Source organism: Phaenicophaeus curvirostris, chromosome 1 (assembly GCF_032191515.1).
Source record: "Phaenicophaeus curvirostris isolate KB17595 chromosome 1, BPBGC_Pcur_1.0, whole genome shotgun sequence".
Taxonomy (NCBI): Eukaryota; Metazoa; Chordata; class Aves; order Cuculiformes; family Cuculidae; genus Phaenicophaeus; species Phaenicophaeus curvirostris.
This window is the reverse complement of record NC_091392.1, coordinates 75,653,850-75,671,478: the sequence shown is the minus strand read 5'-3', so window position 1 is coordinate 75,671,478 and position 17,629 is coordinate 75,653,850. Positions and strand designations below refer to the sequence as shown.

Sequence of the window (17,629 nt, the reverse complement as noted above, 5' to 3'; positions counted from 1 at the left end):
TTGGAGGCTGGGACCTAAAGCAGTCTGTCTATTGCAGTGGAGGGGTATATCCAGTGAATCGTGTGGGTCCATTCCTCGATGCCTCAAATGCAGCTACTCAAAGCTGTTTTCAAAAGCTGCATATATCCTTTAGGTTTTCTGGTCAGATGCCATAAATTCAAGTATAACGCTGATGAAGTGCAACTCTTTGTTCCTTACTGGGTGGACAATATCTGAGTGTCCTCATGTTAGATTTGGTCATGTGCACAAGACAGCTAGTTGAAGCTGAAATGGAAGTCTAATGAGATTACTTTCCTAAGCTCAGTAGTATATTGAGAAGAGATCTGCAGCCCAGTGTAGTCCCCTTGGTAGAAAGTGCATGTGCATTATCAGCCACTCCAGTCTGCAGCTTCAGTGTGATCCTCAACTTCTTCCTTAAGTGATCGTCAAGTTCATGAAAAGCCCCTATATATTTTTTAGCTTCTTTACAAGCATTTTCTTCCCAACATAGAATGCAAATGATAACTTGGTTTCACCTATTCATCTGTGGCTTTAACTTGAACTACAGAAATCCCATGTACCTGAGTGTAAAGCTGCTTGTCCTTTTGCTGACAGGTAAAGAATCCAACACCATGCTTTCTCTGTGAAAATAAACAAGCAACAATAATACTACCACCAAAACTGTCCAACTCGTCCTCACTGTCTGCTGGCCTCCTGTCCTGCTCATCTTAGAGAAAGTGATTCTTTATCTTCAAAGTCTGAGCCTGAGTTATTTGAAGATTGACAACAATTCTGGAATGAAGGTCCTTCAGTCATCAGGTACAGTGGGAGTTGCTGCATTGAAGCTACAGCATCCAGGAGACAAACCAAAACAAATTCTCTCCACAGTTCTCTATATCTCCTGCTGCATTGCAAGACAAATTTCCTTCATTTCTTACTCTAATGTAAACACATATCAACATTCATATGGTTTTGTACATAAATAAATGCTGAACAGAATGTTGCTGCATGTCCTTTCCTTCTAGTGGAGAGAGGAACAGAGAGGTGGCAGGTGGCAGTTGTGTTGTGGGCAGCATTACCACCAGGATGTTGAACTGAACAGTTTACAAAAATCACCATAGGACAGAATGGAAGGTATTAGAGAATATAGCTCCTATGAGTAGAGTGTTGGAATGAAGGGATGCAGGCTCTTTAGGAAGGACAGGCAGGAGACACAAGGAGAGGACATTATCCTCATTTAGTGACCAGCTGCAGTGCATAGAGCTCTACCTGAGAATGGATGAGGAGCTGAGCAAGATCTTATGGGTCAATATAAAAGGGAGGGCATGGACAGGTGGCATTATAGTAGGGGTCTGTCACTGGCCATGTGACAAGGAGGATGGAGCAGATAAAGCCCTCTATAGACAGATAGATGCAGCCTCACGTTCGCAAGCCCTGGTCCTCATGTGGTACTTTAGCCACCTTGGTATCCATTGGAGGGACAGCACAGCAGGGCATAATAAATCCAGGATGTTCCTGGAATACATTTATGATCATTTCCTTCTCCAAGTGCTAGAGTAGCCAATGAGGAGAGGGGCTATGCTGGACCTTGTTCTCACCAACAAAGAGGGGCTGGTGGGGAACTGAAGCTCAAGGGGAGCCTTGGCTGCAGTGACCATGGAATGGTAGAGTTCAAGATCCTTAGGGCAGCAAGGAGGGCACATAGCAAGCTCACTACCATGGACTTCAGGAGACCAGACTTAGGCCTCAGGGATCTGCTTGGTATCCTCATCCAACCTGGTCTTGAGCACACATAGGGATGGGTCATCTAACTTCTCTGGGCAACCTGTTCCAGTGCCTCACCACTGGAGTTGCAGTCAGTGGCTCGATGTCCAGGTGGAGACCAGTGATGACTGGTGATCCTCAGTGAGGATATTTGGCCTGGTGGTATTTAATATCTTTGTTGATGACATGGACAGTGGGACTGAGCTGTCAACACCACGCTGTGTGGTGCAGTCGACACACTAGAGGGAAGGGAAGCCATCCAGAGGGACCTTGACTGGCTTGAGAGGTGGGCCTGTGCAAACCTCATGAAGTTCAACAAGGCCAAGTGCAAACTCTTGCACCTGGGTAAGGGCAATTCCCAGCATCAATATAGGCTGAGGAATGAAGGAATTGAGAGCAACCCTGAGGAGAACCTTCCCCAGCTGTGTTTAGGCTAGGGAGACCCCTCTGTTGGAGGCAGCATTTGAAGTTGGCTCCATGTGTCACTGACACCCAGGGGAAGGCGGGTGTGGACTTTTTGTAGGATCTCAGAGGCTCTCCCCCATGGCTTTCTCTCACAGTCAACCCGCCGTGTGGACTACAGCCTCCTGCTGCCAGAGCAGAGAGCTCAGACAAGAACTTGAACAGACCTTTGAGGTCATCGAGTCCAACCGGACCTGTCCCGTACTAAACCGTATCTCCGAGCACCTCCTCTACCCATCTTTTAAATCCCTGCAGGGATGGCGACTCCACCACCTCCCTTGGGCGAAGACGGGGCTCGCTCCCCCTGGCCGGAGCCCATCCCGCCGCGCAGGCCCGAGGGATTCGCTCCGGCCCCCCGAGCGGATCCAGGCGGGGGTGCGGGGGCCGCAGCGGGAGCAGCACGGTCACCGCCCCCCGCCCCTGCCCGGCACCGCCCCCTCCCGCCCCGCGCGGCCGGAGCCTCCCCTGGGCAGCGCCCCCGGCTCCTCCCCGCTCCGCGGCGCCGGCCCCGGCCCCTCCTCTCGTTTCCGCTGGCTGGAGCCGAGTCGGGTCCAGCGGTGCGTCCGCAGCTGCTCCGCTCCGCCGTGCGGTTCCCGGCGCAGGTGAGACCCGGCGAGGCAGAGCGGGAGGTGCCGGTCCCGGTCCCGGGGGCTGCCGGCCGGGCGTGCGGGGAGCGGGGGGAGCGTGCGGGGCAAACCCCCGGCCGCCTCATTTTTGCGGGAGCAGGGAGGCTTCCTCGCTGCGCCGGGAGCCGCCACTCATTCCCGCGGCGCTGGGCTCCGGAGGGGGGTGGGGGTTTCACCCCCGGGGACAACGCGGCCGCAGCTCGCGGGGCTCCCTTTTTTCCGTCCCGCTGCGCGCTTCCCGGGGCGGCGGCGGGGCGGGAGGCTCGGCTCGGGCGGGGGGAGCGCGGAGAAGCCCCGCGGGAGGCTCCGGAACGGCACCTCTGCTCGGCAGCCGCCTGCGGAGGTGGTGCCGGCAGCGCCTGCCTCCCCCCTTGTTACGCAAAACGAGTCCAGCTTTGCCTTTTCCTGTTCAAGCTTTTGGAAACTTTTCTTTCCGAAACTCGGATATCCGCCTGTCACCGGGCTCCTGGTGGGAGCTGGGCGCTCCCTTGAGCGCTGCCTCCCTCAAAGAGCCTTCAGCTCCGAACAGGGATTGGCAGAGAGGAGGACCTGTGGTATGGGGATGCTGTGTTGGAGGAAACGCTAGAATAGCGTCAGTAAAGCTGTATTTTTTAACTTAGTCCTTTTATCAACTCTTTTTTTTCCCACCTGTGCTTTTGCTCTGCATGGTTTTGTGGTTTGAAGCGCAGGGCTAGGGATGAGGCCACTCGATTTTCCTGCCTGAATGCTCTGAACTTATTTTAGCACTTTGGGGTAAATCATCTGGGATTTTACTGGGAAGAAGCTGGATATTCTCCAGAGTAGCCATGAGAGTCAAATCCTGTGGCTTGTTTGTGCTGTTACCCGTAGTTGGGCCAAAACGTCACCTGTGGATGCCGAAACTTAACATATTACTGTAGCAAATCTCTTGGTAAGAGGTGACAAAGGTAGTTTTAATGGTCTGTTAAGTTGATAGATGAAGTTCAGATAGCCACTGAAGAAATGCATTCTTGTGAGTTATAACAGTGTATTGGCCATAGTTAGCACTTAATAATTTTAAAAATATCAAAAGATCCAAATGATGTGCGCCTGGTTGATATCACCAAAGATCAATCCTCGGTTCTATGCCCTTGGCTTCCATTTTGCTTATTTTTTTAAGCTCTCAAGAGTGAAAACTGAAGAAGCTGATGTAGTTTCTGCCTCCAGATCTTTCACTTTCATATTTTAAGTCCTGTGCTGTTCAAATTGCAAATCCTACAGACAAAGCATTTTTCTATAATGAGTTGTAATGCTTATTTGGTTTTGGACATCACACTTAAAAAAACCCAACTAGTTCTCATTAATAAAGCTGCATGAGAAGACCTTGGGGTTGGAATATAACTAATGCAGCAGCATGTGCATTAGTCACATGAAGCTCTGAAGTTAGAATGATCCTGTTCATCTCCCTTCAGGGGGAGGGTAGCGGGTTAACTGGGAATGTCAGCGTTATCTTAATTATTGTGTCTATTTTAGCACAAAATAGCCACCGAGAGATATGTATCCTACAATCTTTGCTTTCCTTGCTATTTTAAGTTATTTTCTTCCAAAGCGTGCCTGTCCCTGAGGTTATTTCCAGCACAACTGTTTCATTTCAGTGTTTAACCCATCCCTCCCCAAACACACCGACTAAAACTTTGCAATTAAAAAGTTAAATATGAGAACAGCACAAAATGCAATGGCAAAACAACACATGAGGCTGCAGCACTGGTTGGAAGTGTTACTTTCACCTTTGTGGCACATGTGAAACTAGCAAATTTGCACTAGAGCATCTAAGACTTTGCCTCGCTATTACTGTGGGAGTGGTATGGAGTTGGTTGGGCATTGATCAGAAGAGACTGCTTGCTTTAGAAGCAATACATTAACATTCCTGTTGCACTTGTATTTGACAATTGAAAACTCATCTCAGTTTTTCACTTTTGCCATGTTTCAGTAGTGTGTGATTTGCAAGTGACTGGTGCCCCATTAGTTTTCTACATTGCAAGAATGTCACTACATTTATTGATGTAAAAAGAGAGATGAGAATGCTTTGCAGAAGCTGGATGAGAGCCAGCAGTGTGCCTTGGAAGCAAAGGCGGCCAACAAGTGCAGGGCTGTATTAATAAGACTGCAGCCAGTATACCAAGGGAAGTGATTATCTTCCTGTATTTAGCGTTTGTTAGAGTTTAGAATACTGCATCCAGTTTTCTGCCTTCAGAGACAAGAAAAGTAGGAATAAATGGGAGCTAGTCCTGCGGAGGGCCACTAGGACCATCGTGTTCCATGTTGTGGAACATCTGGCTATGGTACTGGGACCAGTGTGTGGTAACTCAGCTTGCAAGACAGATGCCCCACTAGCCAGAGCCCTATCCCTTGGTACTAAATGAGGCAGCCAGTGCCAAGCAAGAGACTAAGTTGCCAGGCAGGTTTGTGGATATAAGGCAGGTTTAAGATCAAGTTGAGATGTGAATCAGCAGGTCATAGTCAGGCCCAGTGGTGGTCATTAGGATCAGACATGGTCCAGTTATCACTGAAGAGGACCATAGTGATGTGGCAGGTCAAGTGAGGAAGTCGCACAATGGATCTGGATCAACAGGGTCCATGACCATGCACAGGCATGAATGGAGACAGGCACACCTACAACATGGCTTAAGCAAGGACTGAAGACCAAAGGTGTAGCTTAAATTAAGCCCTTGGGGTCATGAGTAGAGAGTGGGGGTAGAGGCACTAGGTGAGGCTGATCAGGGCCTGATACAATATGGGGGTCATATGTGAAGGGAACTGGATTTGTTCAGCCTGGAGACGAGGAGGCTTTGGTGGGACCTATAGTGGCCATGCAGAACTTAAGAAGTTATGAAGAAGGCACAGCTAGGCTCTTCACATTTGTGCGTGGTAGTTGTGTGAGGGTCAACAAATACAAGTTGAAAGAAGATATAATATAATGAAAGAAGATATAGATATAATGAAAACCTTTTCTGTTGCGAGGACAGTCAAGTGTTGGAACACCTTGGCCAGAGGGGTTGTGCAATGTCTGTCCTCACAGGTTTTCAATGGTAAAGTCCTGTTGTGACCTTGTAGCCAACCCTATATAGAGTATAGCAGGAATGCAGCTTGTTCTCCTCCTGAGGCCTGCTCCAACACAAATTCTCTGGCCTTAAGGTCAAGCAACCATTTTGTCTGAGGAAGAAGGAGGTGTGTACAGCTATCACAGCACTTGTAAGCACCACAGATGGAGAAATGGAGAATGGTTTTAGGATGCTGATGCGTTACTAAGATACTTAGAAGAGGAATTTTAGAAAACTAAATTAAAATTTTTCCTCGCTATGCTTATGCTGGAAACGGAGCAGGGGGGCTAAAGATATTTTCTATTTGAAAATTTGCTTTCCTTCAGTGATTCTCAATGTACAAAATGCCTTTTTAGTGTAGCATCACTTAGAGATGCTTTCTGGACTAGGTCAAGCCGTGTTCTTTCAAAATTCATGTAGGAAGTGTGATGATGATACAACATAGTGCTGAGCTTGGGAAAAGACAGTGTATGATCACGAAAGAGTTCTTACATCAGGGTTGCCTTTTTTGACTCTATGGAAAATAGAATAGACATGTTGGGATCAACAGAGGGCGTACTCGTTTGTGGCATGGGTATTAACAGACCTTAGGGTTGAATCTGTCCTAGTGGGGTCAGCTTAGCAGTACCCAGAGAATGTGAGTGGATCAGAAATAGGTCTTTTCCTCTCTACATGGCAAGGGAATTGTGGTAAAGTAGTGATGTCCTGATGAACTGCCTTCTCTTATCTCAGTACAGTGCATGCTAGAATTTAATTTTGGGAAGAAATGCTCACTGGGAAGATAAAAATCATTATGAATTTTGCTTGTGTGTAAAAAGATGCTGTATTGGAGACAAACGAGCTATCACTAGCGCTCTGTCCTTCCTCTCCATCTCTCCTGGTCTCGTAAAGCTGACTTCTGGAGACTGTTTCTGCTGCTGCTGGTTGAGTCTTTCAGGTGAAACTTGCATTGCTGAACGTCAGAGCTGTGCTCCTGGGCAAAAAATATCAGATCAGTTGGCCACTTCCTCTTGTTCAGTGACATTCTTTATTTGGTGTGTTTGTAATGCGGCAAATGCGGCAGGACATTTTTTTCCAGTGGAAAATGCTCTAACGCTTTCCTCCTTGCATAGGTGTTTATGGGAAAGTCATGAATCTCTGTGATTGCCTATTGCTGCGCTTAGGCAGTGCTAAGCTTCAGCTGTCTTTCGATCCCTACTTCTCCTTTCCTTCTTGGCCTGCTTTTGAAAGCGCTTCCTCTTCAGGTTCTGTTTCTTCTGATATTCCAAGCACTTCCATTCATTGCTGTGAAAAAATAAACCTTGAGGACTAGACTTTGTATAATATGGCATGATCCTTGGGCAGGACCCTGTAGCCTTTGCCTTGACTGCAAGCACAGAAGGCATCTCACCTCTGTTTTTCACACTGAAAAAGGAACAGATAGGAAATGTGGGATGAACAGTAGGTGATGAACTGCATTTTGATAGCAGTGAGATGTATTAGGCTGTTAAACTGCCTGTTGAGGAGGCGTGAAGAAAATATTATTGTTGAAAAGCTTTTAAAATAGGAGTATAAAACAGATAGGCATGTTCTAGTGTTGGCTTCAGGGGGATGAGGCAGACTAAATAATAAACATGTGCTCTGATAAGCCTTTTAAGTGGACAAAGGTATTAATTAAGCTTAACGTATTTTTGCAGTGATGTGAATGTGATGTTGTGATGTTATGATAACACTAATGTAATAACATCAGATTAAAAGATTTGAAGTTTGCATTAAGCTTTGTTTCAAAAGGCATAACAGGAACTTCTTCTTATACAAGTGCTTTTGAAAGTACTTTTTCCTTTTGTTGTCAGAGTTCTTCTGTCTAATGCAAACTCTGTCATGCTGCTCTAATGCCTGATATTTCTGGAGGTGGAAGTGACTAATAGCTAGGGTGTTTATATCCACGGTCATGGTTACAAATGCAAAAAAGGAAACGAACTGCATTAACTGGTGAAAAAATGATGAAATTAAGTTGGTGCAAAAATAATTGCCGTTTTTGTCATTGTAAACTGTGATGCTTACTTTGAAATAAACTTTTATTTAACTGTGTTTGTGTAGTATACCATTTTAAAGCATGAAATCTGCTCTGTTTATGCTAATGGTTTTGTTTTCACTGATTATTCTTTTTTTTTTTCTATTACTGTGTCTGAAAAAAAGGTAAATTTAAGTGATTTTGTTGTATGAGTTCAAAAAGGGATGTAAAGCAGTGGAAACTGCTTGCAATGTCAAGCAAGCATTTGACCAGAGGACCATCAGCAAATGTGCAGCTCAACATAGGTTGCAAAAATTTTGGAACAGAAGCGAGAGCCTTGAAGATGAGGAGAGTCACAGGCATACTTCTGTGACAGACAATTAATTGAGGGTCATTATTGAAGTGGACCCATGCCAAACAATTTGGGAGGTTGCAGGAGAAGTAGACATTGACCATTCAACAATTGCTTGACATTTACACTAAATTGGAAAATCAAAAAAGTGTGACAAATTGGTGCTGCATGAGCTGAATGAAAATAAAAAATATCACCATTGCAAAGTCTGCTTTGTTATTCTTTTGCACAGCAAAAATGATCTGCTTCTTGATTGCATTATGACATGTGATGACAAATGGATTCTGTATGACAACCAATAGTGTTCTGCCAGTGGCTGGACCAGGGTGAAGCATGAAAACACTTCCCCAAACCAAACCTGCATCAAAAGAAGGTTGTGGTCAGTGTTAGGTGGCCAGCCAGGAATCGGTATCATCCACTACTACTTCTTGAATTCTCTGGTGAAACCATCACAGCAGACAAGTATTGCCAGGACATGCACCAAGTACTGCAACGTTTATGTCCAATGCTGGTCAATCGAAAAAGACCAGTTCTTCTCCATGACAACGTCTGACCACCTATCTCTACAAATGACTCTGCAGAAGCTGCATGAACTGGGCTACGAAGCTTTACCTCATCCAGCTTTCTTACCAGACCTCTCTCCCACTGATTACCACTTTTTCAAGCATCTCAACAATTTCCTGCAAGAGAAGATTTTCCACAACTAAGCACCTGCTGAAAATGTCTTTGAAGAACATTAGTTCCAGGACTTCAGAATTCTTAGCTACTAGAATAAATAGGCTTTTTTCAGTTGGCAAGAACACATAGATTCTAATGGTTCTTATTTTGATTAATAAATTTTACTTTAACCTGAGATATACTGCTTTAAAATGGATAATTAAAAATAGCAATTATTTTGCACCAATCCAGTATTTCTGAGCCCAAGTCACTGCATGTTTTTAGAATCAGCTGAACTGTGTGAACTGAGCTTTAGTTTCTACACTGATACTGTCAAGGTAGAGCTGCCTTTGCTGTGGATAGTCTTCACTGATATACAATTGCTTTGACTGGTCTGTATAATAATATAATATAATAATAAAATAATAATATAATCCTCATAATAAGGATATGATTGAGTATTTCAACCTCATGCAGGCATAGGACCACAAGCGCTGTATTATCCTTATGAGGAATGTCTTGGGAGGAGGTAGGGCTAGGCTAGACTGGAGGAGGAGCTCGGTGGGGAGTAAGTGAAAATGTCCGAGTCTTGAGAAGGGAGTAGGCTAAGGGAGAGGAAGTCTGGCCCTCCCTTGGGAGGAAGGTCTGCAACAGAAAAATAAAGTGGTAAGCTGAACAGAGGGGTGAAATGTCACACACAACAGGTTTGAAGGAGACTTAATTCAAAATCTTGTGACTCTGTTCTAGGCAACAGGGATGAGCTCAAATCCTGGAGAGCAGCGGGACATGCAAGCACTCCTGTATTTAGTGTCCTTCAAGTTAACTCCTAACTAAAGTCATTTAACCTGAAGAATTGAGGGAGGCAGGCCTTGAAGTTGAAGGAATCTTGGATTTAGGACACTAGTGTGAAGGCCTTGTATGAAAGAAAATGTTGTGACAAAGCTAGCTGAGCAGTACTTTCTAATTTGTAGTTTTATTTGTATTCAGGATTTACACTGTTCTCTGTAACCTCTATGTGATTGTTTCCAAATGAGTATGACTATAATGGGGCAAAGCCTGAGGGATAGCATTGCGTACTCTGGTGTTGCTAACCCAAGTTCCTAGTCCTTTGCAATTTGGTAGTGAATATTCTCTTCTCAAGTGCCTTATGGTGGTATGTTGATGAACACTTTTTTATGGTGATTGCAGCCATACTCAAAACTCATGTTGAGCACAGGCAAGGAAACTTTCTGTTTGGATGTGCTCATTTCTGAAGGTTAAATAATTCAAGAATGCTTTTGAAAACATGCTTTCTTTTCTGCGTCTATTGCTGGTTTTAACCCCTAACTCTGCTTACAGTTCAGTGTAAGGTGGTTGTGCCAAGGGTGTTCTGCCCAGAAACTAGCTGTGTTTTGAATGGGTTTTTTTTTATTTCTCAAATATGTACTTATAAAAAAAATCAGCTTTGCCTTGCATTTTATGTTAAAACTGTAACTCTGTGAATTAAGGCTGTTCCGTTGCCTTGTTTGAAGAAAGTGCTGCTGCAGTTATGAAGGATCAAACCCAATGTTTTAAGAATGTTTAGCATGTTATTTCCACTTGAGGACAGTGTGCAGAGTATTGTTTATGCATATTTATATACATGTGGATTGGATACCATCAGGGGAATGGGATAATGGCTCTGGCAATGGAAGAGACGTGTGCTAACAAGCAGACAGAAGCATGTCTCCTTGTAAAATAAAATACTAAATGGCTGGCTTGAAAGCCCGTAAAGGAAGCCTTCCAAATATAAATGGTTTAAAGTGATTCTCTGTCATACAGCAGAACATTCGGATCTCTCCAGTGCTGCTGTGCTGTCTCTCAAAGTTTTGCCAAGTAAGGGTTGCCCTAAGTGTTAAAAAGGCTCCTGCTGATCTTTTTCCCAGCAATGGAGAAAGTGTCAGGACAGGTAAGACTTTCACTTTTCATAGCACCTGGGACGCTGTTAATAGCTGCAGAGGCAGCTATGAGCAGCATGTAAATTTTGTAGACACCTATTGCTGAACTGTTTGGTGTTGTAAAAGGTGAAGGGTGAAGAACTGCAACTCTAGAAAAATTTCCATGTTATTTGACTCAGAACCACTTGGGATGGAAGGGTGGCTTGTATCCTACACTGTGAAGCTTCTTCTGTTCCAGGTGGCTAACAGGGAAGACTCAGGACAATATTTCAGGTGAATATGATTGTATATCAGGATAAGAAAGTCGTGGTAAAAGTAATTGCTGGGACCAGTGATCTTTAGAGGGATGTGAAAGAGAGGAAGAAACTTCATTGTGAACAGGAGTGTTTTGTCAGTGTTCTCTATTCCATGTAAAGAAGGCAAAGTGATTGTGAAGCAGAAAAGCAGAAAAGAGGTCTTCTAGGGAGAACCTGGAGGACCAAATGAGAACAGAGAGTCACTAGTTCCCAGACCAGTGTCAATCCATCTGCATGGCTTTCAGTTTTTCAATTTTCATGTTGTCCCACCCTTTTCTGGTGTGATGGTTACCAGAAAAATATCTCCAAAGATTTATTCAAGAACTCTTCCGTTTTCATTCTTTTTTGCTTTAAATTTCTCAAGACATCTTTTTTAAAGCAGTCATTTTTCCCCTGAAAAAATCACATTTATTAGGTTCTTTGTCTGTTTTTGCACTTAGATTTTCCTTTTCTTACTCCACCAGTTGGAGTTCCCAACTTTCCAGGGACCCCCAAGCAATTTCTATTTCTATTCTTTCTTTTCTGAAAACAAAAAGTCCTGCTTGTTTCTCATCATAGCTTAGTTTTCCCAGCTATGTAGTCTCCAGCTCTTCCTTCTCATTCTGTTCTCCATCAATTCCTCTTTGAAGCGCCAAGGACGTTCATTCTTTGGGTGGGAGAACCACACATTCTGTTTTACTTTCTGTAGTCTTTCTTCCTTGCTGTTTTTATATTAAACCACAGCAGGGGAAACAAAACTAGATGGGGCATTTAGATATGCAGCTGTTTTTTTGTTTTTTTTTTTTCCTGAACTGCTTTTTAAAGAGCTTTAAAGTGAAATGTTGCTTTGGGTAGGAATCTGCATGTTTCTTCTTGCTTTAGCAAATACTATTTAATTTCTCTGCTTTTTAAAATTGAAAGTTACTTCTCAAAATCTTCTTAAGGCACTTGTCTTTGGAGCTGCTGAGATGTCTCGCTCCTTTAGTCTTAAGATACACTGAGAAGTTGTTCTTTGCTCCATATTCTGAAGTCAGTAGAAGACAGCTATCAGGCTGTTTCTGCTTGTATCGCTAGACAGCCCTATTCCTGTTTCAAAGATTTGAAACTGTTTAGAGATGTAGGTTTTAGTTTTATTAGTAAAATATACTCATCCCATACTCCAGGTACAGAATGTCCCCACAGCAAACTCTAAACTGTCAGTGACAGTCAAAGTAGGTATTTACATGTTCTGATGGTATTAGTTCAAGGCATCCATTTACAAAAGCAAACAGATTTTGTTTGCCCTTGGGACATGATTTGAGGAACTGAAAGACAAGTATGCTTTGTGTGAGGACAAACTGCAGCGTTGTACCTAAGGTTATCAGGAGATAAGTGTCTACCATTCACTGAGCTTTCTAGAAGAGAAAAGATACACATTTTTTTTTCTAGGTTTTGCTAGCCCTCATGGCATAGGGCTTCTAATTTGGAAGGCAGCCTGAGCCTAATCTTCTTCTGCTGTGAACAGTGGCTTGATCTGATTGCCTGGCTGTTGAGTGCGGTTCCCCATTCATGTAGACAATGTGGTGAAAAATGCAATATTCTGAAGGATTCACTGGATATTGGTTCATTCCAACATAATTTGTTGCAACAACCTGTTACCTGCCCTGCGCCTGTAGTAAATCTTGGAGGGCATGAACTGAGCTCTTCAGTTGCATCTGCCTGTACATTTTTGTCTCACCAGTTCCAGTGTAATTCTTGTTTCTTTGAGTTTGCTGTCATTTGTCTTGGTCAATGGCAAGACCTCTTTCCTTTAACAGGCTTCTTGTAAGCATTTGGTTTTCCTTTCTTAATTTCACTGTATACACCTGGTTTACATCAAGCCAAGCAGCGTAACTGTGATGCGGTGAGGACCACTACAAGGCACTGGGATTACGTGACTTGAAGGACTCCTTTCAGAGCATTTTTGCCTTTGCTGCAGACCATGCTGAATTCATAATGGACTTAGTCAGCGATGAATTAAGTTAATTAAGTTGACAGCATACTGTGTGTGGCATCAGTTCAACTAACTAGCCAAATTTTATGCAGTGGAACTGTAGGAGACTTGTTTTATTTAATTCTTGATTTTTTTATCTTAATATTTTTATTTTTTTGCTAAGTCACATTGGACTTCACATGATTAATTCAGTTGCTGAAATAAAGTTGCCTCTTGCATGTCTAGAGAGCCTGTTTGGTTGGCTGGTTGCCTGCATGTGCTTGACGTAGAACCTGACGTCATCAAGGAGCCTAGCATTCATATAGTGTTAATTTACTTTATGAAAGAGGTATAGAACTGATGTGTATGATATGCTGAGGTGTCCATGTGCTCCAGCAGGCACAGTAAATAGACTGTGAACTGTGAAATCAAGAAGACCTTCTCTTGGCCATAAAGACAATGATTAATTTCCGGTAAACTAGTTCTTAAAACTGAATGTGAAAAGATGGAAAGTGAAGACAACTGATTATCCCCATGTTTACTATTCTGCAATGGGCATAATTAGTTTTGAAAACACCATTCTTGAAATAGGGTTTTCTTATCTACTTTTTAAAATTGCCTTATATTGGAAATCTGAAAACATTTAGAAATTGATTATTTTCTCATAGATAAGCTTGAGTACTTTTTGTGACTTCTGGGCTCTGGGCAGAATCTTACATGATACAGTGAGGCAGGCTGAATGAAAGCATTCCTTTAAAAAAAGCCCAACAAAAACAGTAGAATAATGGAAACAGTTCTGTTTACCACGTTTGGTGAATAATCGCATTATTTTTTAATAACCAGCCCATACATTTTGTATGCAGCTACTATAATTTTTATGGGGTTTTAAACATTAGATGGTACTATTCGATGTCTTTCTTCCATATGCTTGGAGGAAGTCCTGGTCTCACTCACAAGAGTGTGCTAGTTTTGTAGCGCCCTTCAAACACTGAGGTGGTGCTGTTATAGCCCTGAACGAACCAGTATGAACTGGGGAAAGTGGGGTGCTTTATGTTGCCTGGATTTGTGTGATTTTCACTCCAGCAGTGATTTGAAGCAAAGATGATTTAGAAGCAAAGAAGAGACTAGTCACAAAGTGGGACTAGTGCAGGAGAGTTTGGCAGGAGAGGTCTTGCTGAATTTCTCTTCTTGCACCTGTAAACAGGTCATCAGGTGTCTTGGTGATGATAGAGGATCTAAATGCAAAGTAGGGGCAGCACTTTTGATTTTTCTGGCTAGTATTTCTGATTTAATTGACACACGAGTTTTACTTTTCCCCTTATTTTTTGTTTTCCCCTTTAGTTTCTGTGAGTCTGTTTCAAATATTTTTTATGTACATTTCAAATGAAAAAATTAGTGATAAGATGTAGTAATAAGGGTTGTACAATTAGCTTAAAATCTTTACAGTTGCTATTGGACATGAACAGCTTGTGGATTTTTCTGTTGCAAGAAAGGAACGGAGATATAGTTAGAGGGTGTTAGGCAATGATATAGGTAACATCTGTAATGGTAGTAGATGAGACAAAATGTTAGAGTATGTATGATAAAGAACCTATGACATTTCATGCTGTAGAATTTAAGACAGTTATAGAAAGCTTTGGCTTAGGCTTAAAACATCTCTCCTGTAAGGCTGCTGTGTGTTTATATCTTGCAATGATTTTTTTTTTTTATTACATTTTGCATGCATGCCACGCTGTGAATTATACTGAATGGTGCTCTGTTGATTCCTCTGTACTGGGAAAGCTGGGCTCTGCTCCTGGGTGATGGAAAAAGATAGATGGGGAAGCTTGAAATGGCTGGGTTTTTTGCATTTTTTTTTCCCTGTTCATACCTGTGCCATTTGAAATGATTGCTGTATTGTTAGCTCTTTCATCTTGTTTCCAGCTTTTTAAAATTTGATCCTGTGGAAATTGATGTAATGGTATCTATCATGTTTAAACTGCCTTATGTAATGAAAGTGAGAATTCCCACAGCAGCCTTAACTCTGCCCCTAGAAGAGAAAGCACATGGAGTATCTTAAGATACTGTGTTATTTAGCACTGGACACTAGGATGTACTGTTTGGCAAATATTTACATTTCAAATCTGGTCCAAGTTCACAGCAGTATTGAAATATCATATGCTAATTATGCTAAATGATCATATTACACTGATAAGTGGGTATAGGCTTGATTCCCAGCTTGCTGATCTGTGAATTACATCATCAAGGAGTAAAAAAAATCCACATCCCTCAGAGAGAGAAGATAAATAGGTTATTTCAAGTATTTTTCTTGCATGCATGGTAGAACGCAATTTTCTCGCCTTTCCATTACGTTACTGCAATCAGTTTCACAGCAGATTGAAAAATTAGGATCCCATCTCTAATGGAAGTATAGAAATTATCTCACATTCTTAACCTTACTAATCAGCATTAGCTATGTGGTTTCAGATACTCTACTGCAATTTAAGGATTTTCTTTTCAAAGGTGTCAATTTCTGCTAAGAAGGCAGGACTTTGTCATGTTGAGCAGAATGGGAAATGTGCTTTTTACTTTCTGTGGAACTTACTTACACGTATTAAAAGGCTTGCCAGACTTGAATTTTTTAGTATCTGAACAATAAAATTGTTGTTGAAATAAAATGATTGAATGCCTTGCTAGCATGTGGTGTTGAAGTGAAATACTACTCATCACTCAAAATTAAATGCAGTGTATTGCAAAAGCTATTGTAGGAAACTGCTCAGCAGAGAAGCCAGACCTAGATGAAATCAGTGGAGACAGTCTTCAGTTACGTTTTAAAACTGCTACTTAATGTGATTTTTCTTGAAACTCTGTAAAGCACTGTAAGCTCCAATTATTCTCACTGTTGTGTAATGGAATAAGGGCATATGAAATGCTTTGGGATGGCAGGTTTTGGCAGGCAGCCATTTTTAATAAGATGGGCGTTTTAACATATAGGATGTGTTGTCATAGAATGGTTTGGGCTGGAAGGGACCTTAAAGATCATCCTTAAAGATAATCCCGCTGTCATCTGCAAGGACACCTCCCACTGGACCAGGCTGCTCAAGGCCCCATCTAACCTGGCCTTGAACACCTGCAGGGATGGGGCATCCCGCCCTGAGAGGGGTGAATAAAGTATTGAATAATGGGATTTTAATATTGTATGGGGGCAAGTTGCCACTATTTGTTGGGCTGTGGGAACTTTTAGGAACCCTGGGATACCTCACTGGGGCAGATCTGTTTTTCATTTCTCTAGTTTGTTTTGGACTGTGAGTAAGGTTGTTGCTCCCAGATTCTTTGTACTGTTCCCAGCAGAGTAAGGTGCAGAGAGGAGGGCCTGGGAAATACTATGCAAATATAGGCTGTAAAGTTTAATCCTAAATGAGATCAGACAAGCAAGATGAGAAAGAGAATTATGAGAACAAATTTAGATAATTTATTTGGCTGTCTTACAGTTAGAGGAATAACTTGGTGACCTGATTTTGTCAAAGGCATGTATTTGAAAAATAGGTGTAACATTCGGGGGTGTTCCACAATTGGGCCAATACCTTGTTCGTGTCTGATTTGAGTGACTTCTTAGCATTGGTCTCTGTTCTTTGTCTTACAAAGAGCTTGTCCTGTTAAATGGACAATATTAGATCAGGTCTTTGGGCACATTGCTAGAAGTCCAGCTGAAGTAGCATGTGGAAAAGAAAGCTCCTCTGGGCAGTGGCCTTAGGGTTGGCCTTTGGCCAGGTCAGGGTAATTTTATCTATGGGGGTCTCTGTTTTAAACTGGATTGTGAGGCCTTGAGGTAGAATTGTAAACGATCATGTCCAGTAAGTTACAAAGTAATGTGATATAGTTAGGCTGTAATGTACCATAAACTTAAATCTCCATGTATGAGAGCACCCCAGTGGCAAAAGATTAATTGATTATGGAGAAAGGAAAATTATTTGACCCAGAGATATTTTTAAGAGTTAGCTAGCTCTTCTCAAGTTGCTTGGACCTGGAATGTTTTCCCCCATCCTTAATTCACCTAAGAAGTTCTCTTTGGTGCTACTACTGTCACTAGGAAAACATTTTCTTATTACTTCTGCTCCCCTGGACTATCAGATTTGTGATCCTCTCTCACAGGCAGATTTTTATTTTAAGTTTTCTAATATGCAGAAAAATTTCCACTTGAGTGTTTAGTGACCAAATCTCCTCATAATGATAAGATGAGACTGCCTCTTACTTATTTGTATGTGAGAGAAGGCATGGAGGAATGCATACACTGGTAGAGCACCATCTTCTGCTTCTCCTTTGCATATTGTCCCTGTTGCTTGTCACCACACTGCCACAGAGCTGTGGTCCCTGTCTGCCTTCCATAGAACAATTCTTGAGCGTGGCTGCCTCTGAAAGCGCCTGGGGTCTGCTTCTGTCTGGTCTGAGCTGGTCCATGGTACATATTTTGTTGCATGCAACATGTTGTCTGCATTTGCAGGTCCTGAGAGAAATGACAGATGAAGTTGTTAAGCCACTATCCCTCATATTAGAGAAGTTGTGGCAGTCTGGTGAAGTACCCACTGACTGAGAAAAAGGAAATATAACTCCCATTT

The 17,629-nt window shown here is 42.7% G+C and overlaps 1 protein-coding gene across 2 annotated transcripts in view; it reads left to right on the top strand.

The window, feature by feature from the left end:
- Positions 1-2,700: 2,700 nt before the first annotated feature.
- Positions 2,701-17,629, top strand: part of TSPAN9 (tetraspanin 9) — a 150,892-nt gene continuing 135,963 nt past the window's right edge. The window contains exons 1-2 of one of the 2 annotated variants that reach the window (XM_069864911.1): positions 2,720-2,807; positions 12,076-12,200. The gene's annotated coding sequence lies outside the window, so the exon portion shown is untranslated. Of the gene's footprint in view, positions 2,808-12,075; positions 12,201-17,629 lie in introns of both variants that reach the window. The other variant, XM_069864904.1, reaches the window with a different exon arrangement.